This window comes from Ascaphus truei, chromosome 5, assembly GCF_040206685.1.
Source record: "Ascaphus truei isolate aAscTru1 chromosome 5, aAscTru1.hap1, whole genome shotgun sequence".
NCBI lineage: Eukaryota > Metazoa > Chordata > Amphibia > Anura > Ascaphidae > Ascaphus > Ascaphus truei.
In genome coordinates, this window is record NC_134487.1 from 304507825 (window position 1) to 304514659 (window position 6835).

Here is a 6835-nt window from a genome sequence, read left to right on the forward strand (position 1 = left end):
ACGGCACATTGAGATTGGAATTGGACAAAGGAAAGAAGTGGGGAGAGGAACATGTCTTCGTTAATGCACACATGACTACTACACGGCTTCATTTTGAGCCTAAAATCGTAAACAGCGGAGAGCAACACATTTGTGTCGGCACAAAACCACTAATTGATAATTTCCCTCATTTTATTGACAGTTCAGGAAAGCAAACACGGAGTTTGATGGGTCTTAATTCTTCTTCCAGAGAAATGTGCAACTCCAACATTTTGAGACTCTCCCATACTTCTCCATTTGACGATCATTAATTACTGTATCGTTAAATCACCCCACGTTTGTATTTTCTTTTGATTACCTGAACCCAAAGCTGACCCACATCCCCCCACTTCCTGGGATCGTTGTATTTTTGGTGCTGTTCTTTCACATAAAAAAGTTAAACTATAGCCATGGGGTCACCAATTTCATGATTCCTATTCCTATTGGCCACAGAAATTAGTCTGAACCCTGCAGTCATTTTATGTCCAACAGATAAGTATTTGTAACTATATTTAAACACAGAGATGGAAGGGGATGGGCAAGAGAGAGGAGATGGGGGAAGAGAGATGGGGTAGTGGACAGAGAGGGGGTGGTGGAGAAAGAGAGGATGGGGAGAGAGGAGGAATGGATGCGAGAGAGAGAAGGGATGTGGGAGAGGGGGTGGGGAGACAGGGAATGGGGGGAGTTGGAGGATGGGATCGGGAGTTGGAGGATGGGGGGGGAGAGAGAGAGACACCAGGTGGAGGTTATTTTGTTGGGAGGAGGTTGTTTGGCCAGGAGGGAGAATGGGAGGGACATGCTTTGGACAGGAGGGAGAGCTGAAGGTCCGTTGTTTGGTCAGGAGGGAAAGTGGGTGGGTGGTTTGGCCGTTCGTGTGAGAGGATGTTTGGGGAGAGAGGAGATGGGGAAGGGATGGGTGGAAAGAGAGAGAGGGGATGGGGGGAAAGAGGCAGATGGGGTGGATAGTGGGGGGTGGGGTGGGAGAGATGGGATGGGGTGATAGAGAGGGGACCGACAGAGAGAGATGGGTGGAAAGAGATAAAGAGGGATGGTGGGGATAGTGGGGATGGGGGGGGGAGCTCGAGAGGGGATGGGTGAGAGAGAAGAGAGGGGATGGGGATAGAGAAGGGACTGATGGGGAGAGATATGGGTGGAAAGAGAGAGAGTGATGGTGGTGATGGGGGGGAGCTCAAGAGGGGATGGGGGAGAGAGAAGAGAGAGGGCATGGGGAGAGAGATAGGATGGGTGAGAGAGGGGGCATTTGGGGAGAGAGGCGGTGGGGGGGAGAGGGGATAGGGAAGAGAGCTATGGGTGCGGTGAGAGAGAAGGGGTAGGGGAGAGAGAGCGAGGTTATGGGGAGACAGAGAGGGAATGGGAAGGAGAGAGAGAGAAACACCCGTGACATTTACATATTTCTATTAAGGAAAGCTCCAGAAAAAAGTGTATGTGTAGGTGACAGGTATGTGTAGGTGACAGGTATGTGTGGGTGACAGGGACTATGTGAGACAGTCAAGCCTTAGGCTACTTTCATTTTGTCCTTCCGCCCCGCTGGCGATGCGCCCCGAGTCTTACAGTCACAATTAAGAATTGGCTCCCAATATATTTTGGCTTTGTCGGGCCTCCAACAGAAAGAGACCTTTGAGGCCAGAGTGATCGGTATGATAGTTTGTTTTCAATCACCTGCTTATCAGCGAATAAATATGTCACTGCCATTAGTGCAATTTGTCCCGAAGTGTTCAAATAAAAAGAAATTGTGCTTTGCAAACAATTACTTGGAAGCAGCATGAGAGACTTGCAATTTGTTTAAAAAATCCTAGAGTAAACTTTCTGCTTGCACCCCCTGTCTGCTCTCCCCATCCCCCACCACCGCTCGTGCCCCCCCCCCCCCCCCACCTTTACCGGCTCCGTGGCATGACGGCGTCATATGATGTCACGACATCATGTGACGTCACATTGCCATGGCAATGCGTTGCCATTTGAATGACGTCACGTTGTCATGGCGACGGCTGAGACTAGGTAAGAGAGACTTACAGAGGCCTCGAGCCTCCACCGGCATTTCATTTAAATGTTATAGGGAAGAGCACGGGGGCTCTGTATAGGCTGCACCCCCCAGAAAACTTGCACCCCCCAGTTTGTGTCCCCCCCCTAGAGCATTGTATTCCTGCTGCCTAAACCCTGTAGCGTAACAGTGTATTCTAAGGCTAAGGCCCCGGTCTCTCCGCTGTAACGCGCGCCCGCGCTTTTGGCGGCGCGTTCAGCCGATTCCCCGGTCTGCAGCTCACTGCAGGAGGAGAGACCGGGGGGGGCGTTGTGACGATAGTGAGGGTTTGGCCCGGGATTAACGGGGTTACTCCCCAAGGGCCCCCTCTAACCTCGCCAGGGAGACAAGGGGTTAACTGGGCTGAGGTCCAGAAATGTGATTTAACCCTTGTTATAACATGAAAATGCTTATTCCCCTGTATAAAATGTATTGTTGCTGGGTCAGTGTCTGCATAACCCACCCACTGGGACTTAAGGGGTTAATCTTATATGCAGTGCTGAATAAACAGTTACCTGAAAACTGGTAATTTGGGAACGGAGTAAGCCAGGACCCTGAGCCTTGGGGTACAGCCTCCGGGTCACCCCCCAAGTACACACATATTAAAAATATAACTTTGTCATAAGAGGAACATATATTTTTGATAAAGTGACTTTTTGCAGTTTTTGAAATATACAGGCAGAATGCTAATGGTGTGCTAATGCTAATGTACAGGCAGAATGCCTGCCCTTTTGTAATGCATGAGGAACCAAATGGTCTTGACACCTTAAAGCTGGGTTACCTCTGTATGCTAAATAGGACATCCTGCTAGAATTTAGCCTGGCTTCACAAGGGTATTGCTATGCGAGACCCAGGAATGGAAGTGTTTGTTATTCACACCTTCCAGCAAAAGGTATCCTGCTTCAAAGGGTTTATTGATGGGGGTAGGGGTGGAGCAACCCAAGCAGGATATCAAAATGAGTAACCTTATTCAATATATAAGAATACTATGAGATGTCCTTGGCTGAACATGCTAAGACCTACATATTTGTATTCGTGGGACTTCCCCGCCACCAACCGTTACAAACACTTAATATCTGGCCCTTAGTGGCTGCCAGATATTAATATCTCTATTAATTTTCATATTACACTGTAATGTTTGGTATCTCTGCGAGCGTCAGGTGGGACGGAATGTATTAATATATCTCACCTGACTGTATGTATTACTGAACTCAAGTTATGCAATGATTTGCAGTAAATATGACATTTTGGTTGAGTTCTGAGAAACTGCAACCCCCTGCTATGATAATGAGCAGGAATGCCAGAATTTACATCGCGTGGTCATCAAAGGCTAAATTGCTAATTGCTTATGCTTGGCCCAACTGACCAAAAGGAACTAGCCAGAGTAAGTGTAACTTTTCACACTGGACCCTGGAAGTCCAAATGAGCTTCAAAAGCTTCAAAGGGACTTTTGCTAGACGGCACGGCGCCGTATCTGGGAAAGAGGGGGTTAAAATGATATATGAGTCAGAACCACCCTTTACCCATTGTTCTTCATGTTGGTCATGTTTTGCAAGTTCTTCAAGTGTTAAGTCTGTTCTATACCATCTTGTTTGCTGAGAGAAACGCTATGCACTGTCTTCCTGCCAGAGGTCTTTTCATGTCTTTGGTGTCTTGATGATTATGAAGAGTGCTGTATGAACTGCCAGTCCAGCTGTGACTGCTTCATCATTTCCATTTTACGTAAGTGTCTATATTTTGCCTGTTATTTGTATAATCTGTTGTGTTCACCTTTATCAAGGAATAAATTATATTTTATCATATCTAAGTCTCGTCCCAGTTCAAACCCAGGTATATATATATTTATATATAGTTTTGGTGTAAATTACAGCCTGTCACAAGCTACCGTGACAGGCGTGGCAAAGGAGTGACGGGGGCGTGGCCATGAAGTCACCCGGCAGGTTCGCCCCTAAATTGGCTGAACCGCCGGGGAGCGTGCCGTATCGCTCAACGCGAGTCCTGCTCTCAATTCTATTGAGAGCAGGAGTAGCTCTCGCGCGAGCGCTGCGGCCCCCCCTCGCAGCGGGCCCAGCGCCATTGCGGGGAGGGCTCTCGTGCGCGCAGCGTCCGCCACAGCGGACGCTGTAGTAGGCAGCGGGGGAAAGGCCTAACCCCGGTCAGTGTATTGTAACCCCGGTCAGTGTATTGTAACCCCGGTCAGTGTATTGTAACCCCGGTCAGTGTTGCTCTCCCTGCAGATGTTGGAGGATGGGGACACGAAATGACAGCTGTGATTCCTCCAGCGTTTGTGCTGAAGGTCGGGGTTCTGGAGAGATGATCGGAATGTAGCCTTGCTCTCCCGGAGAGCCTGCGCGATTCTGCGCACGCTTACAGCATGCGCCTGGCTGCTCGCTTTTAGTTTGCAAATGCTGCATTTCTCTGTCTCTGTGGAAATCTATCGCAGGTACAGAAAGTGAGTGATTGCTGCAATTTGGGGTGTCGGAATAACCGGGGTCTCCTGTGCGTCCTTCTTTTCTTTCCCAAAATCTGCTCTCTTTTCCAGAAACCTCTCTTTCAAAAAGACTTAAGAACGGAGTGCCAGTCCTGTTACATAACGCTTCCAGCTGCTCTGATTCTTCAGTATTGGCAGTCTGAGTGGCTGCATCTTTAAATTGTTTCGCAGTATCACAAAGTAAGATCTCATTTGCTCTTACGGGTTTTAAGTAAGTGCTACAAGTTAGTGATGGGTTCCTTCTTGAACAGGGGTGGGCAACTCCCGTCCTCAAGGGACACCAACAGGTCAGGTTTTCAGGATACCCCTGCTTCAGCACAGATGGTGCAGTTGAAGGCTGAGCCGCTTGTGCTGAAGCAGGGGAATCCTGAAAACCTGACCTGTTGGTGGCCCTTGAGGATTGGAGTTGCCCATCCGCTGTTCTAGAATCAATACTATTAAACTGATAACCACAAATAAAATATTTGGATCCCTGTTCTAGCTTTGCAGGGTTGCTGGCTGATATAGCATAGGCTGCAAATTGATAACTCCACCAAGACTGAGAATCCACAGCTGACAGGGACTTCCCAAAGTGTGCTCCAAACTCTCTTGCATGTGGATTTGAATGGTTCAGTGGAAGCCCATTGATATTGATCTGTAAAGGTCTGTAGTAGGACCTGAGTACCGGAATGTCTTTCCATGGGCTCGGTTCTGCCTTCTCTTGGGAGGTCCCCGCTCGGATAAGGTTTGCTTTGCACAGGTCTCTTGGAGTATGGATTAATTTGTTGCTGTCAATTTCCAGGGTGTTTTTCCTTAAAATAGCCAGTGACTGCCCAGTTATATAAAGGTTATGTGCGTCTGGCACAGGCGGCGGCATGGCGAGGTTCCTTCCGGTCAGTCTTTGTCTCCGTACTTTGGGGTATTTTAGATGGCCGGGGTCGGTTTCTGTCACGGAGCTTTCTGTAATATTACAAGTAATATGTTTTTGATTTGTTGGAAGTCGATTGGTTCTCTGTAAATTTTCCATATGGCAATACGACTCCATCTGAAAATTATATTTAAAAAAACGATGTGATATATTATCCCAGCATATGTAGCCCCCTTTCCCCGTAACTGTGGAAACTATGTATGCTGAGTGCCTGTGTGGCGTACAGGAGGCCTGATCCTCCGCCACTGGGAGCCTCGCGTGATCGCGTTCTATCTGGTGACTGCGCCCCCACCTGGGAGGGATCCTAGCGCAGCTGGATAACCCCTCACAGGACCCAATGCAGTCAGGGAATATGTACACATATAACTAAACAGCACAGTAACAATACAAGGCCCCCCAATGCAATACCCACATAATATATATCACCCCAGTGGAACCCCCAAAGTACTGAGGTGCACTTATCCACCTTACTGTCCATAGACAAGGCCCACCCAAACTGTCCTGGAACAGGTTTGTTGCTCCTGTTCCCCCCCCCCCCTTCTCTTGCAGCTTCTGCCTGTCAGCTTTAGGCCGAGTCCATAGAAGGACAGGCCGCGCTGAGCCGTGCGGAGGCTCCGCGCTGAGCCCCTGCATCCTCAATGAGGATGCCTTGAGAGGGGGCTCACGCGAGCGTCCGCAGGCGTGCTGAGGCGCTGGATTTTTCAGCCAACAGCCAAGCTGTTTTTCAGAGCGCTGTCGGCTGAAAACATCCAATCAGCGCGGAGCAGCGTCAACGTCACGGCGCCGTGACATTGACGTCGGTGCGTCGTGGGCGATTGGCCCAACGATGTCACTGCCCCGCCTCCCTCAGTCTCCCCCTGCCTCCAATCGTGCCAGCTGGCTCGCCTGCATGGGCATGAAATAGCGCAGATTTCAGCAGGCGAGCCTCAGCGTCAGCGCGGCTCCGAACTGCTCACCCCTCTATGGCCCCAGCCTTATTCAGTTGCATCCCTATCTGCTCTGAAGACTGGCAGCGTCTGTGTGTTAGGCCCGGGCCATAGAGGGGTGAGGCGATCCGAGCCGCGCTGACGCTGAGGCTCTCCTGCTGAAATCTGGGCGATTTCATGCCCATACAGGCGAGCCAGCGGGCGCGATCGGAGCCGGGGGGAGGTGGTTGGAGGCGGGGCAGTGACGTCGCTGGGCCAATCGCCCACGACGCACTGACGTCGACGTCACGGCGCCGACATCACGGCGCCGTGACGTCGACACTGCTGTGATTGGAGGTTTTCAGCCGACAGCGCGCTGAAAAATAGCTTGGCGCTCGGCTGAAACCTCCATCTCGTTAGCACGCCTGCGGACGCTCGCGTGAGCCCCTCTCAAGGCATCCTCATTGAGGATGCAG